The sequence below is a fragment of the Oryctolagus cuniculus genome, chromosome 9 (assembly GCF_964237555.1).
Source record: "Oryctolagus cuniculus chromosome 9, mOryCun1.1, whole genome shotgun sequence".
NCBI lineage: Eukaryota > Metazoa > Chordata > Mammalia > Lagomorpha > Leporidae > Oryctolagus > Oryctolagus cuniculus.
This window is the reverse complement of record NC_091440.1, coordinates 110394023-110409581: the sequence shown is the minus strand read 5'-3', so window position 1 is coordinate 110409581 and position 15559 is coordinate 110394023. Positions and strand designations below refer to the sequence as shown.

The following is a 15559-nucleotide window of genomic DNA, read 5'->3' as shown; positions in this document are numbered from 1 at the left end:
TTCCCACCCAACGACTTTTCAGCAGCAATGAGAAATACCTGTCTACCAAAGTGTTTCCCTTTTTTTCTTCACCAGCACTATATCCTGCAGTGGCTTCTTTGCAGGGTTGGGTCAGCTTTCAATCAAATCTGCATCTGAACCAGAAACTTTTTTTGTTACTTTCCCAAATGAAGCTTGAATTATTGTTCACTTTCAGTTTAGGAAATGGCTGTTACTTATTATATTTTTACTCAAATGGAAAATTTGTAGTACGATTATTATAGATGAACTGTAAATTTTTAATTTTTGTTAATTTATTTGATTGAGAGACAGAAGCACAAAACTCCCATCTGTTGGTTCACTCTCCAAATGCCTGAAACAGCTCAAGCTGGGGGCCTGGAACTCACCAAGGTCTCCCACATGGGTGCGTGGAGTCTGACTACTTGAGCCATCACCAGCTCCACACAGGGTCTGCATTAGCAAGACACTGGAGTCCGGAGCAGAACTGCGTGTGTGGCACCGCAGTACTCCCGGCATCCTCGTTGGTGTCTTAACCACTAGGCTAAACATGTGTCCCCTTTTGCCATTTTAAACCTTGTACAAGCAGACTGGGCATTTGGCACAAGCAATTAAGATGTCACTTGGGACGCCTACATTCCTTGTCAGAGTGCCAGGGTTCAGGTACTATTTCCATCCCCAATTCCTGCAAGTGCATACCCTGAGAGGTAGCAGGTGATGGCTGAAGTACTCAGGTACCTGCCACCCACATGGGAAACCTATACTGAGTTCCTGGCTCTGGCTGGCCTGCCCCAACTACAGCAGGCATTTGGAGAGTGATCCAGAGGGTGGGCGCCCTCTCTCTTTTGTGTCTATTTCTGTGTGTATGTGCGTCTGCCTTTAAAATAAATGAATTTTTAAAAACTAGGTATTAAAACATTCTTTAAAAAATAATAAATTATATAAAGTGATTCCTACCGGATGTATTTTTGGCCATTTTTTTCCATTCCACACTGTATTTATGAAAATAAGCCCTATTCTAGATGTGCAGCTCAAGTTGCTAATCGTCCAATCATATGCTCTTTCATGTAGCCTTTTTTCAATGAATAGAATTCAGTCTGGGGCCTGTGTTGTAGTATAGCAGGTTAGGCATTCGCCTACAGTGCCGGCATCCCATTTGGGCACCGGTTCGAGTCCTGGCTGCTCCACTTTTGATCCAGCTCCTTACTAATGCGCTGGGAAGGCAGCAGAGGATGGCCCAAGTACGTGGGACCCTGAACCCATGTGGGAGACCCATAAGAAGCTCCTGGCTCCTGGCTTCTGCTTCACCCAGCCCCAGCTGTTGTGGCCATTTGAGGAGTTAACCAGCAGATGGAAGTTGCCTCTCTCTTTCTTTATAACTCTACCTTTCAAATAAATAAAACAATTTTTTTTTTTTTGACAGGCAGAGTGGACAGTGAGAGAGAGAGACAGAGAGAAAGGTCTTCCTTTGCCGTTGGTTCACCCTCCAATGGCCGCTGTGGCCGGCGCGCTGCGGCAGCGCACCACACTGATCCGATGGCAGGAGCCAGGTGCTTATCCTGGTCTCCCCTGGGGTGCAGGGCCCAAGCACCTGGGCCATCCTCCACTGCACTCCCTGGCCACAGCAGAGAGCTGGCCTGGAAGAGGGGCAACCGGGACAGAATCCGGCGCCCTGACCGGGACTAGAACCCGGTGTGCCGGCGCCGCAAGGCGGAGGATTAGCCTAGTGAGCCAAGGCGCCGGCCTAAAACAAATCTTAAAAAAAAAAAAAAAAAAAAAAAAAAAAGAGAGAGAAAGAAAGAAAGAAAAATTCAATTTAGCATCCCAGTTTCTATTTCTAATATACATTTTGAATTTTTCCACTTTGTACATGTACATTTTTTTTTTTTTTGACAGGCAGAGTTAGACAGTGAGAGAGAGACTGAGACAGAGAAAAAGGTCTTCCTTTCCATTGGTTCATTCTCTAAATGGCTGCTACGGCCGGCACGCTGCACCCGATCCAAAGCCAGGAACCAGGTGCTTCCTCCTGGTCTCCCATGCGAGTGCAGGGCCCAAGCACTTGGGCCATCCTCCACTGCACTCCCGGGCCACAGCAGAGAGCTGGCCTGGAAGAGGAGCAACCGGGACAGAATCCGGCGCCCCAACTGGGACTAGAACCCCAGGGTGCCAGCACCGCAGGCAGAGGATTAGCCAAGTGAGCCGTGGCGCCAGCCCACTTTGTACAATGTTGCTCTGAACATTCTTCTCCAGGTCTTGTTGCCTCTCTTTGTTGAGTTTCTCTAGAGTCAATGACTGAGTGGAATTCTAGGTCTCGGGGCTTAGGCATCCATAACTCTTCTGCAGTTGACCAAATCATTCTCCAAAGCAGATAAACCGGTTTACCTTCCTCTAAGTGGTGTAGAATAGGTGCTTTGCCCCTACACCCCACGTTGATTGGTGTCATCACAACTTTATTTTTGCCAAACAGATGGCTGAAAAATTGAATAGGGACCAGGATTGTGACACAACAGGTTAAACCACCATTTGTGTTGCTGGCATCCTATACAGGAGCACCAGGATTCAAGTCCTAGGTGTTCCACTTCTGATCCAGCTTCCTGCTCATGCACTTGGGAAAGCAGCAGAAGATGGCTCAATTACTTGGGTCCCTGCCAACCATATGGCAGCTCCACATGGAGTTCCCAGCTTCTAGTTTTGGCCTGACCCAGTCCTGGACATTTTGGCCTTTTGAGGAGTGAACCAGAGGATGGAAGATCTTTCTCTCTCTCTGTCTCTCTGCTTTCAAATAAATAAAATAAATCTTGGGGGGAAAATTGAACTATATTTTTTATTTGCATTTTTATTATTACTAACAAGGTTGATCATCTTATTGTCATTTGGTTTTCCTTTTCCATGAATTTCTTGTTTATATTTTGTCTTATCTAGTATGTTTTTTTCATTTGCAGGAGTTCTTAATGTAATCTGAAGGTTAATCCTTTGGGTAAAATAAGGGGTCTTCAAAAAGTTTGTGAGAGGCATAAGCATTTCGCCTAGCAATTAAAATGTGAGCGTCTCACATCAGTACCTGAGTTCAATGCCTGGCTCCAACTCCTGACTCCAGCTTCCTGCTAATGTACACCCTGGGAGGCAGCAGGTAGTGGCTCAAGTACTAGTGTCTCTGCCATCTACATGGGGGTCCTGGTTTCACCCTGGCCTACCCCTGGCTATTGTAGGCATTTGGGAAGTGAATGAGCAGATGGAAGTATCTCTCTCTCGCTCTGCCTTTATTTGAAATAAAGTTAAAATTAACAACAACAACAAAGTCACTGTTTCCCAAAACTACAAAGCTATCATGGCATTGATTTTTTTCTTTTTTTAGAAAATATTCTTTTAGGGGGTGCTGCTGACCCCTACACCATTCAGAGAAAGGTAAACTGGTTATAGACACACACACACACACACACACACACACACAGAGGGAGAGGGAGAGAGGGAGAGAAAAAGAGAGAGAGAATCTTCTATTGGCTTCAATGGCTGGAGCTGAGTCAATCCGAAGCCAGGAGCCAGGAGCTTCTTCTGGGTCTCCATGTGGGTACAGGGGGCTAAACACTTGGGCTATCCTTTGCCGCTTTCCCAGACCATCAGCAGGGAGTTCAATAGGAAGTGGAATAGCCAGGACTCAAACTGACAACCATATGGGATGCCAGTGCCACAGGCAGAGACTTAACCTACTATACCACAGAGTCCCAATATGAGTGCCAGTTCAAGTTCTGGCTGTTCCACTTCTAATCCAGCTCCTTGCTAATGCTCCTGGGAAAGCAGCAGAAGATGGTGCAAATATTTGGGTCCCTTCCACCCACCTGGGAGACCCAGATGGAGTTCCAGGCTTCAGCCTGGTCCAGCCCTGGCTGTTGTGGCCATTTGGGGAATAGAACAGCAGATGAAAGATATTCTCTCTCTGTCTCTCTCTCTGCTCCCCACTCTCTGTTGCTCTGCCTTTCAAATAAACATATAAGTTTTTTTTTTTTTTTTTTTGACAGGCAGAGTGGACAGTGAGAGAGAGACAGAGAGAAAGGTCTTCCTTTGCCGTTGGTTCACCCTCCAATGGCTGCCGCGGCCGGCGCGCTGTGGCTGGTGCACCGCGCTGATCCAAAGGCAGGAGCCAGGTGCTTATCCTGGTCTCCCATGGGGTGCAGGGTCCAAGCACTTGGGCCATCCTCCACTGCACTCCCTGGCCACAGCAGAGAGCTGGCCTGAAAAAAGGGCAACCGGGACAGAATCCGGTGCCCTGACCGGGACTAGAACCCGGTGTGCCGCAAGGCGGAGGATTAGCCTATTGAGCCACGGCACCAGCTACATATAAGTCTTAAAGAAAAGAGAGAGAGATCTTTTGGCAACTGCAGCTTAACCTGTATCTCATTGGAAGAGGGCAATTCCTTTAGAGCCTCAAATTGGTCAGGTTTGGGTTGCATCTTTTCTTCCAAAAGATTTTGTGGATTCAGTAAAACATGTACAATGATAATAGCACCGACTCTAAACCCACCGTATTCAGAAAACAAGCCAATTCCTAGCAACTCTCAGGCTAACGTGCATATCCAGAATCAATACTTGGGATTGCCCAAGACCCTTGCAGAGATTACCTGCTCACCAAGATGCCAGCTGATCGATGCCAAGTATTCAGAACCTGGGGCCTGCAAATTTAAACCCCATTAGTGGAGGTGGGCATTTGGCCTAGTGGTTAAAACGCTTGTATCCCACATTGGAATACCTGGGTTTGATACCTGCCTCCAATACCCAGGTCTGGCTCCAGACTTTAGGTTTCTACAAATGCACACCCTGGGAGGCAGCAGTAATGGCTCAAGTAGTTGGGTCCCTGCCACCCAAATGAGAGACTCAGATTGAGTTCCTGGGTCTCAGCCTCTGCTCAGCCTGGCTGCAGCCATTGCAAGCATTTGGGGAGTGAACCAGCGGACAGGAGCGCTGTCTCCCCTAACCTTTCCACCTTCTCATTAAGTAAGTAAGTAAATAAATAAATAAACCAAGTCAGTGGCAGTCTCCTAGCAAGGTGTTGACATCAGTATTGCAGCACCTGGCACTTAACATACCTAAGAAGCTGCGCCTCTCACTGCCATCCTCTCTCTCTGACACACAGCATTTGGAAGAATGCTGCCTCTCACAAAGCTGAGACACAGACAGCGGCCCCACCGTCAATCGTCACAATTTCTTTGGGGAGCTGCTCTTTCCCACCCAGCTGTAAGTCTCCATGTCCCTTTGAACTCCAGGCGCCCGCACGACGGTGCTTGCCATGAAGATGAGCTCCGTGGAGCAGCAGCCCCAGTGCAAACCAGTGAATTCTTCTGTCCCTGTGCCACAGCGGCTTTTTTCCCATTGCCTCTTTCTGTGGGAGTCCTCAGACCTAAAAACCCTATCACCTGGGGAGGGTTTCTTCATCGCATCGGAGCACCCAGCTTGCAGCTACCTTGAGAACAAGCAGAGGGAGTGACTCTTGAGCCACCTGGGTTCAGACTTAGGCCATTCCCCCTGCCCTCTTTTGCCCTTGAGCGTGGTTCAAAACAACATCAAACAGGAATTAAAATTAGGACTGTTTGTTTACATTACCCACCTAGCCCTAACACATTGCAAACTAATCTCTCACTAAAGCTCTCTGGTCCGTAGAGAACCCAGCTGTTGCAGTTTTCAAAACAAAAAATATTTTTCCTCTCCCTTCAATATCGATAAGGGCAGTATATGAAAAGACTGTTTTTCTCCCCTTATAATTGAATGCTCGTCTCAGCTGTGCCTGCTCATTAAGCCCTCCTCAGCCCGCTGGCCCCCGCTGAGGCCCTCTCCCAGTCCTTGTGCCCCTGCCAAGGCCCTCTTCCAGCCCCTGCGTGGCTTCTCCAACACAAGCACAGCTGTTCAGAGCCAACCGCACCACTCTAAAACCCTACCTGGCTCCCTGTAAACCTAGGCGAGCCGCCAAGGTCAGGACTGTCCCGAGCACCCGCTAAAGAACAAGGCCCCAAGGCCAGTCCCTCATCATGCAGAAGCCTCCACCGCTCCACGTGGATTCCCTCGCCTCTCCCTAACCGGGCTCCCTCTTTCTTTCATTGCAATTTTCTGGCCAGTGCACCCGATATTACAACGCGACAGGAGTACCCAATAAATAACACTCCTCCTTCTTTTCAGAGTTCAAAACAAACGAAGAAGTAAGATAAAGAAATGAAAGGGGAAGGCCACATGACTGTTTTATTCCCGAGAGAGTTGCAGAAGCAGTGGAAGATGAAAGTTATAAGAGCTGCCTGACACCCTGCCGGAGCACAGGATGCAGCAGTTCTAGGGGAACAGGGTCAGCCTGGCCCCAGTACAGACTTCGCCCTGGCAGGACTCCCAAAAGGAAAGCGGACAGGCATGAGAGCTCAGCGTGCCCACTTTATTTTCCCCAGATTTGCCAATTAAATCACCAGTGCAGAAGCAGAGTTAGGAAAAAGGTAGAGAAAGGCCAGTAGTTAAACAAACACAACTCCCCTCATCTACAAGGACAGTTTTTGTTTTAATTTTTTTTTCCGAGTTAAAGATATGTTTGTGTTACTTGGGTGATTCAATACCTTGATTGTTTTTTTTTTTTAAGCCAAGATGGTAAAAAGCTGCTTGCTGGTGCCATGGTTATAATCTGCGGTGCCGTGGTTATAATCTAGCAGTCTAAAGATAAGCTTATCTTAACATTAGAGAATGTTTTCCCAGGTTCTCAATTTTTCCTGTCTTTATGAAGACACTCAAGTTCATATATTTATTAACCAGGCAGATGATGCACCATTTCAAGCAGGACGTAGGTAAAACTTCCCTCCACTGTCCCTTTCCTTCTTTGCTTTGGCCACTGCCAGCTTTCAGACTTAGATGAAACAGTCACATGGCAAGGTGCACAGGGAGTATCCTGGGTGAGCACTGAGTGCCAGGCAGTACCTCCTGGGAGCCCAGGGGCTTTTGTTCCACGGACGGTGCACCTTGGCCCAGGCAAATGGAGACAAGTAACAGGTGGCAGATGGCAGATCAATGCCACCCCTGTCTCAGGCTACGCTGGGGTGCAGTTTCTTCTTGGAACCATTCTGGAGGATTCCTGACTCACTAGCCAGTGTGCCTGCTGAGACTTGCTGTGGCAAAGTCTTGCTTCCCCTGTTCTCCACCCCTGCCACCTGCAGTCTTAGTGGCTATTTTGGCTCAACCTGCCCTTGCCTCAAGGCCAACTTCAGCAGTTAATGCACTCCCACCTCCCACAAATCCAGTACTTACTGAATGTTTCTTAGGGAGGCACAGAGAACGTGACTTTACAGCACAACACATATAGGAAACTTCCTTTAAAATATGATTCGAGTTTCTCTTTCTTTAAAAGTCGTCAGCTCACCCATTGTGGCTTCCTCCTCTCTATTCCTTTCTTCTGCCTGTTCTCTTCAATCTTCTTATAAAATTGTCTTCCAAGTTTCTTCCTTGTTTTGGTCTCCTCTTAGCATTTTAATTCTCTTCCTTGCAAATTATCCTGCTTAACTCAACAAAGACCCTCTGTGTACTGCATACCCAAAGAATTCACTCTTCCTTGGAGACAAGAAGGGAGGTTTTGGCAATACATCATTTTAATATCTTTTCCCTCTGTCACACGGGCATAAAACACAACTGCAAGCAGGCAAGTGGAAGGGAGAAAAAGTTCTGACAGCGTAAATCGAGGGTGGGGTCTGCGTAGGCACATGTTTGCCGTAATATTTGGTGGAGTGAAAGATGAGTAACAGGGGCAGACTTGACATAAAACTGGGTTCAAAATGAGACCCAGTCACCTGTGCAAGAGGAGATCAGGCACTGCAAAAATAATTTCAGTCATACCAGGCACTGGCAGCAGGAGTACAGTTTAATAGGCAATAAACCTAGTGATAAAGCAGAACATGCCATAAATGTAGAGACAGGGTCACAACTGATCCCAGTGGCAATGAGACTGTCCACTTACTATTATCATAATGAAATTACCAGAGTCAGGCTACTTAAGAAGAAAGAGACATTTATTTAGCTCACAGTTTTGGAGGCTGAAAGTCCAAACAGCATAATGTAGGCTCTGGGGACGGCCTCTGGCAGAGGGCACGAGCGTGTGTAGCAGGAAGAAATCACATCTCAAATGATAACTCACAGAGTAGATGGAGCCAAGCACAGGCTTTTTATTGTTATTTATTTATTACTTGAGAGACAGAGAGGGAGAGAGCTCCCATCCACTGGTGCACTCTCCAAATGCACAAAATGACCAGGACTCGGCTGGGCAGAAGAAAAGAGCTGGCCACTCAATCAAGTTCTCCCACGTGGGTAGCAGAAACCCAACTACTTGAACCATCACCAGTGCCTCCTAGGACCTGCATTACCTGGAGTCAGGAGCAGAGGCACTCCAATAGGAGACATGGGCATCTTAACCAGTGTCTCGACGGCTAGACCAAATGTCCAGCTCTGGGCTCAAGCTTTTTTAAGGTCGCTCCCAAAAGAGCCATCTCAAACCCTCCTGAGAACAGTGCCCCCAGCAGGTCCTAAGCCCTCTTACTAGGTCCCCTGTTCTTAAAGGTCCTGCCACTCTGATATCACCACTGAGCCTCCAAGAGATGGACCCAGGAGGAGCAAACCACATCCAAACCAAGGCAGAGACTGCTTGTGAAAGTGGACAATAGATCGCCTGCCTAGAGTTGAGAGCTCAGGAAGCCAAGTAAGTGGTTCCTTATTCTTCATATTCTCCCCTCACACTTAAGAAAAATACGTTCTCCCTATGGATCAGTTTCCTATTGGTGCTGCCACAAATTACACCAGCTGAGCGGCTTGACGCACAACACAAATGTACTGTCTTGTAGTACTGTGGGCTAGAAGTCCAACTGGGTTCTGACTGAGCTAAAATCAAGGTGTCCTTCCCAAAGGCTCTGGGGAAGAACCTTTCCCTTGACTTTTCCAGCTTCTAGAGGCTACGACCTTCTTAGCTCCTGGTCCCTTTCTCCATCTCCAAAACCAGCAACAGCAGGTTGAATCCTCACATCACATGATACCCCTCTGACCTCTCTTCTGCCTTCCTCTTCCACATTTCAAGACCTTGTGATTCAACCGAGTCCACCCAGATAAGCCAAGCTACCCTCCCTATCAGGAGGCCAGCAAATCAGCAAACTTAATTCTATCTGCCACTGTAATTCCCCCTTGCCATCTAACATAACCAATTCAGGGGCTCTGAGGATTAGGAGGTGCACCTCTTTGGAAGGGGGCCTTCTTAGAACTGCCTCTCACATGGTGAGAAAAAACAAAGGTGGGTGCAGGGGAGGGGAGGGAGTGGCCATTCTTCCCTAGTGGCTCCTTGCCCAGGGCTGGAAAGGTTCTCAGCTTTTGCTTTCACAGATTCCACTGGGCCCACCTGGATAACTCAAGTTACCCTCCCTATCTCAAGGTTCTTCAAATTCATCATGTCAAAAAGACCCTTTTGCCATCTAAGGGAACACTGGCAAGTTCTGGAGAGGAGTGTGTGGACGTATTTGGGGGCTATTATTCTGCCTGCCACATTGTATATGCACTGGAATTTTCTGGCCTCTAGACTTGTCATTGACTGTAAAATTTCTAACTGGTGCTCTGCCAAAGCGCTTGCAGAGAATTCAGCTGTTGGATATGATTATTTCCATTTATATTGCAGAAGTCAAGATATCTCACTATTAGCTCCACAGACAGGAAAAATGTATGCATCTTTCCTCTTCTCTTAACTTGGAAATGAAGCAGGAATATGGCCCTGCTCCTGCTTGGAAGACAGAAGAGTTCAGTGTTAGCCCAGCTGGATCCCCAGCACTGCCTTTGTCATCAACACTTCTGCTCACCCCAGACCCCTGACAACTGTTCGTGTTGTTTCCATTCCTTTGCTTTTTTGCCCTTTTAAGAATTCCATGTAGGGGGGAGGGGGTCAGTGCTGTGGTGCAGCAAGCTAAGCTATTGCCTACAATGCTGGCAGTCTGTATCAGAGCACTGGTTTGAGTCCCAACTGCTCGGATTCCAATCCAGCTGCCTGCTAACATGCCTGGGAAAGCAGTGGAGGATGGCTCAAGTTGGGTCCCTGCTACCCACATGGGAGACCCAGATGGAGTTCCAGGCTCCTGGCTACAGCCTGGCTAGCCTCAGCAGTTGCAGCCCTTTGGGAGTGAACCACCAGCTGGAAGATTCAATCTCTCTCTCTCTCTTAAATAAATAAATCTTAAAAGAAAAGAAAAAAGCAAAGAATGCCATGTAAATAGAATCATACGGTATCCCCTCTTTTTCTCTGGTTTGTTCTCACCTAGAAAACACATGTGAAATCACCCATGTTATTGTATCTATCAACAGTTCTTCCTGGGGTAGGAATTTGGCACAACGGTTAAGACACCACTTGGGATCCCATGTCAAGGTCCCTGAGTTCAAGTTGCAGCTCTGCTCCCAACTCCAGCTTCCTGCTAATGCAGCAGGTGATGGCTCAGGTGCTTGGGTCCCGATCACCAATGCGGGAGGCTCAGATTGAGTTCTCAGCTCCCAGCTTTGGTTTAGCCCAATCCTAACTGTTGCAGGCTTTTAGGAAGTGAATTAGTGTATAGAAGATCTCTCTCTTTATCTCTTAATGTCCTCCCCAATCCCTTTTTCTCTCTCTGCCTTTCAAATGGGTGAAAATTAACACATTAGAAAAATTTTAAAGAACAATGGCTCCATTATTTTTTAATTTTTATTTATTTTTTAAAATATTTTATTTATTTATTTATTTGAGAGGTAGAGTCACAGACAGTGAGAGGGAGAGACACAGAGAGGTCTTCCATCCACTGGATCACTCCCCAAATGGCCGCAACAGCCAGAGCAAGTCAATCCGAAGCCAGGAGTCAGGAGCTTCTTCTGGGTCTCCCACGTGGGTACAGCGGCCCAAGGACTTGAGCCATCTTCTACTGCTTTCCCAAGCCACAGCAGAGAGATGGAGTGGAAGAGGAGCAGCCGAGACTCAAATCAGTGCCCATATGGGATGCCTGCATTGCTGCACCACAATGCCAGTCCTCAACCACTTTTAATTGGACTGTTTTTTTATTGTTATTTTGAAAGATCTTATATATTTGTCAGGTGGATGATTTGCAAATATTTTCTCCCAGTCTGCAATTTGTCTTTTCATTTTCTTAATCATGTCTTGCACAAAATGTTTTTAATTTGATGAATTCCAATTTATGAATTCTTACTTTTATGGATAATGCTTTTGGTGTTGTATATACAAAATCTGTCCGTCATTTAAGGTCAAAGGACTTTCTCCTATGTTTTCTTCCAGAATTTTTCTAGTTTTGCATTTTACACTTAAGTCTATGACCCACTTTGAGATGATTTTTGCAAAATGTTCAAAGTAACAGATGAGGTTCTTTCTTTTCTTTTTCATTTTCTGGCACATGGCTGTCATCTGTATCAACATCATTTATTGAAAAGCCTTTCCTCCGGGGCCGGCGCTTTGGCTCACTTGGTAAATCCTCTGCCTGCGGCACCGGGCACCGGCATCCCATATGGGCGCCGGGTTCTAGTCCCAGTTGCCCCTCTTCCAGTCCACCTCTCTGCTGTGGCCCGGGAAGGCAGTGGAGGATGGCCCAAGTGCTTGGGCCCTGCACCCGCATGGGAGACCAGGAGAAGCACCTGGCTCCTGGCTTCAGATCAGCGTAGCTCTAGCTGTAAGCAGCCATTTGGGGGTGAACCAACAGAAGGAAGACCTTTCTCTCTGTCTCTCTCTCTCACTGTCTGTAATTCTGTCAAATAAACAAATAAAAATCTAAAAAAAAAAGAAAGAAAAAGAAACTTTGGGAGTAATGTAGTAGTGATTGCCCACCAAAGTCTGCTCTCCCTTTAAAAAAAAAAAAAAAAAGCCTTTCCTCCATCCATTGGATTCTATTTCTTTTTTTTTTTTTAAGATTTATTTATTTATTTGAAAGGCAGAGTTACACAGAGAGAGAAGGAGAGGCAGAGAGAGAGAGAGAGAGAGAGAGGTAGGTCTTCCATCTGCTGGCTCACTCCCCAATTGGCTGCAACAGTTGGAGTTGCGCCGATCCGAAGCCAGGAGCTTCCTTTGGGTCTCCCACATGGGTGCAGGAGCCCAAGGACTTGGGCCATCTTCTACTGCCTTCCCAGGCCATAGCAGAGAGCTGGATAGGAAGTGGAGCAGCTGGGACTCAAACCGGCGCCATATGGGATGCCGGTACTGCAGGCGACAGCTTTACCTGCTACACCACAGCATTGGCCCCAAATCCAACTATTTGAGCCATCACTGCTGTTTTCCAGGGGTCTGCTCTAGCAGGAAGCTGGAGTCAGGAGCCACAGCCAAGAACGAACCCAGGCATTCCAACTGTGGGATGTGGGTGTCTTAACTGGTAGGCCAAATGCCCACTCCTGATAATTCTGCTCTTTAACCCAAAAACCTCCATCACTCAGGATGTGCCATCTTGAGCAAGTTATACAACTGCTCTTAACATCGGTATCCTCAGCTGTACAAAGAGGACAGCGGTGATACTCTCTGGAAGATTCACTGTGGGACTGCTGAGACAAGGCGCGCCAGGCATTGACATGAGCACTGCTCACTGGGTTTGTCCGGAGCTCCTCTTTCTTCCGGGTCGGCATCTCCTTCATTTGGGAGCAGTGTGTCTTAATCACTTGAAGTGCGTGGCTGCATTACAATTGTCAGTCATACCACCGTGTCCCACCTGGGACCCCAGGGAAAGGACAAGAGCAAACGCGGGCCAAGCACAGCCAGGCAGAGGCCTCTCACCGGGAGCTGGGGAAGCTTGGAGGACTGGTCCTCAGCGTTGCTCGTCCCTCTGTTCCCTTCCCTCTCCTCTGTGTACCTTTCCAGGAAGGAGTAAGCGCATTTCCTTAGCTTCAGCCTGAGGACTGGCCTTGGGATTTGCTTTGGAACAGAAGTGACAGAGGAACAGCTCTGTCTAGGACTTAAAAACCCATAGGATTGTTCTCGTCCCTGCTTCAAGGGAAGAAGAAGGGAAAATTTCCGCTTGAGTGAAGATTGAGCATTGATTAGACATCAACTCGACAATTTTAATTTCTGAATAGACGATGACATAGAGTTTTTATTATAAAAGAATGGGCCAGTAAGGTAAAGAAGAAAAGCCCAAGATTGAGATTCAACACAAAACAAGCAAGCAGACCCCTCCCACTAGACAGACTTTAAGGAGGTAATGTGGGATCATGCAGAATTGCATTTTTATTAGACTCTTAGTATCATGTTTATTCCAAAGCGCACGGTAAAACTGTTTTATTTGGTGCAGTGGTTAAGATGCCGTTTGCAATGCAGCATCAAAGTGCATATCACAGTGCCTGGGTTCCAGTCCTGGCTTTGCTTCTGCTTCCAGCTTCTGGCTATGCACACCCTGGGAAGTAGCAGGTAAAGCTCCTGGCTTCAGCCTGACCCAGCCAAGGCTGCTGTGAACATCTGGGAACTGAACCAGGAGAAGGAAGACCTGTGTCTGCCTGGCTTGCTTGCTTGCTCATGCTCTCTCTCTCTGCATTTCAAATAAATAGGTTTTTTTTAATTATTTGATCTTTAGAGACTCCTCAGGCTCTTCTTTCCACTTGGCCTTTTCCCATCTTAGACCCCTTTGATTTCTGGCACTGCTCTTGGGTGCATCCTTTCAACCCCAGAGTCAGATGCTCCAGGGGCTGCTTTGATATATGGAGAGAATTTAAGGAGTCAGCAGGAAACCATTTGAAGAACAGGAGAAAAGAGACAGAAGAAAACCATGTAGGCCTGACCCTAGTCTAGGCAACATGAGTTGGTGTGACTCTTGAAAGCCAGCATTGTCTACCAAGACCGGAAATTCGTATCGTACAGAGTGCTTTTGCCTGGCGTGTACTCTCTGCCCATCACCCAGTTGATGGCAGTAGGTAATCAGTGGAGGAGTCAGCATTTCAGAGTTTCACTCATGTCTGTCTCCAGGTGGAGACGTGACTCAAAAGAGCTCTGCTGATAAGCAGAGGACAAACAATTTGGGTCTAGGAAAAGCAGATAAGTCTCATAGCCATAGAGAAACCTCAGGAGCACACCCAAACCCTTGCAGGAGCAACACCAGACCACAGCATCACAGTTCCCGGGGAATGGTAACAACACATCATCTTCCATGTTTCCCAAACAATTCCTCCATGCCCCATGCCTAGGTACTCTGTTCAGCCATATGAATGGCCTTCTTCCACTTTTTGTTTGGTTTTGTCCTAGTACAGTCCTGTCTTTCTTAGTCCTTTGGGGGCTGCTATCACAAAATAGCACAGACTGATTAGCTTATAAACAACAGATATTTTCTTTCTCATAGTTCTGGAGGCCAGGAAGTCCAAGTTCAACACCTGTGGCAGATTCAGAATCTGCTGACGGCCTACTTTGTGGTTCATAGGTGTCACCTTCTAGCTGTGTCCTTGCATAGTGGAAGGGGCTGCAGGTGCACCTTGGGTGTCTTTTGTAAGGGCACAAATTCCAGCCAGGTGGGCTCTACCTTCATGACCTAATCACCCCAAAGGCCACACCTCTTACTCCCATCACATTCGTGATGAGGCTTCAACCTATGAATTTTGTTGGGACACAAGTTTTCAGGCCAGAGCACCTTCAATATTTAAAAATCTCATCTCAGCAAAGTTTCTCCAGAGTTTCCTCTCACAAGAGGTTGTTCAAACCTATTTCACTGTACTGTGATTTCACACAAATACCTCTGAGTTCATAGAGGGCTTGAGATCAGGATAATGTTTTATACACCTAATGCCTTATACAGTAGGTACTTAATATTTGCTGAAAGGAAGAAGGGAAGGAAAGAAGAAAACTGTTTGATATGGAAATCCTTTCAAGATATTTATTCACCTGAATTTTGTGGAAATGTTTATCCTCAAAATTATGTTAGGTAACACACCAAATATGAGAGTCATAGTTTATATGGCTATTTTGCATATCTTAATGACCCGGCCAGATGACTACGGAATAAACTACACAGAGCACTGATGTAGTTACATCAGACTAACATGACTTGATTCTCATCTGATTAATTGAGGTATGTTTACACTTAGGAAGGAAGGACTGGTCTAGGAAGAAAACACACCTGTTATCCAAGACATGGGCCATGTTATGTTACATCAGATTATTAAGTAGTGTTACAACATGCCCTTGGCTTTGGATTGTTCTGGATGTTCCCAAAGCAAAGAACAATATGTAGTCAATGTTCACTTCACTCAGGACAGAACAACCAAGGAAAACAAATGCAATACTCTAGCTACTAAAAACTGACCAGAAGAACATATTTTTATGAAGAAATGATGCAGATTGAGAGACAGCAAGGAGTAATGGGAGTGGCTATTTTGAAAAGTCACCATGTGTGCCCGTAAACCAGCTTCCTCCAGTTAGGCATATTATTAGTTTGCACTCCTGTGAATAATATTTCCATTACCATTTTCACATAGCATGATAATAAAGTTGAAACGCACTTCCCCTTCAGTTGGTCATGACAACAACATTGTAAGTCAATCATTAGTTTTGTTTACAACCTTAAAGAGGTTAGGCACCAAAATAATG

At 46.5% G+C, this 15559-nt stretch overlaps 1 protein-coding gene across 4 annotated transcripts in view; it reads right to left on the bottom strand.

Moving 5' to 3' along the window:
* APOLD1 (apolipoprotein L domain containing 1) overlaps positions 1-15559 on the bottom strand; it is a 65867-nt gene that overhangs the window by 29174 nt on the left and 21134 nt on the right. Inside the window, exon 1 of one of the 4 annotated variants that reach the window (XM_051850269.2) lies at positions 7264-7941. The exons of the other annotated variants lie outside the window; for them this stretch is intronic. The gene's annotated coding sequence lies outside the window, so the exon portion shown is untranslated. Of the gene's footprint in view, positions 1-7263; positions 7942-15559 lie in introns of those variants that run through there. 4 annotated transcript variants of the gene reach the window in all.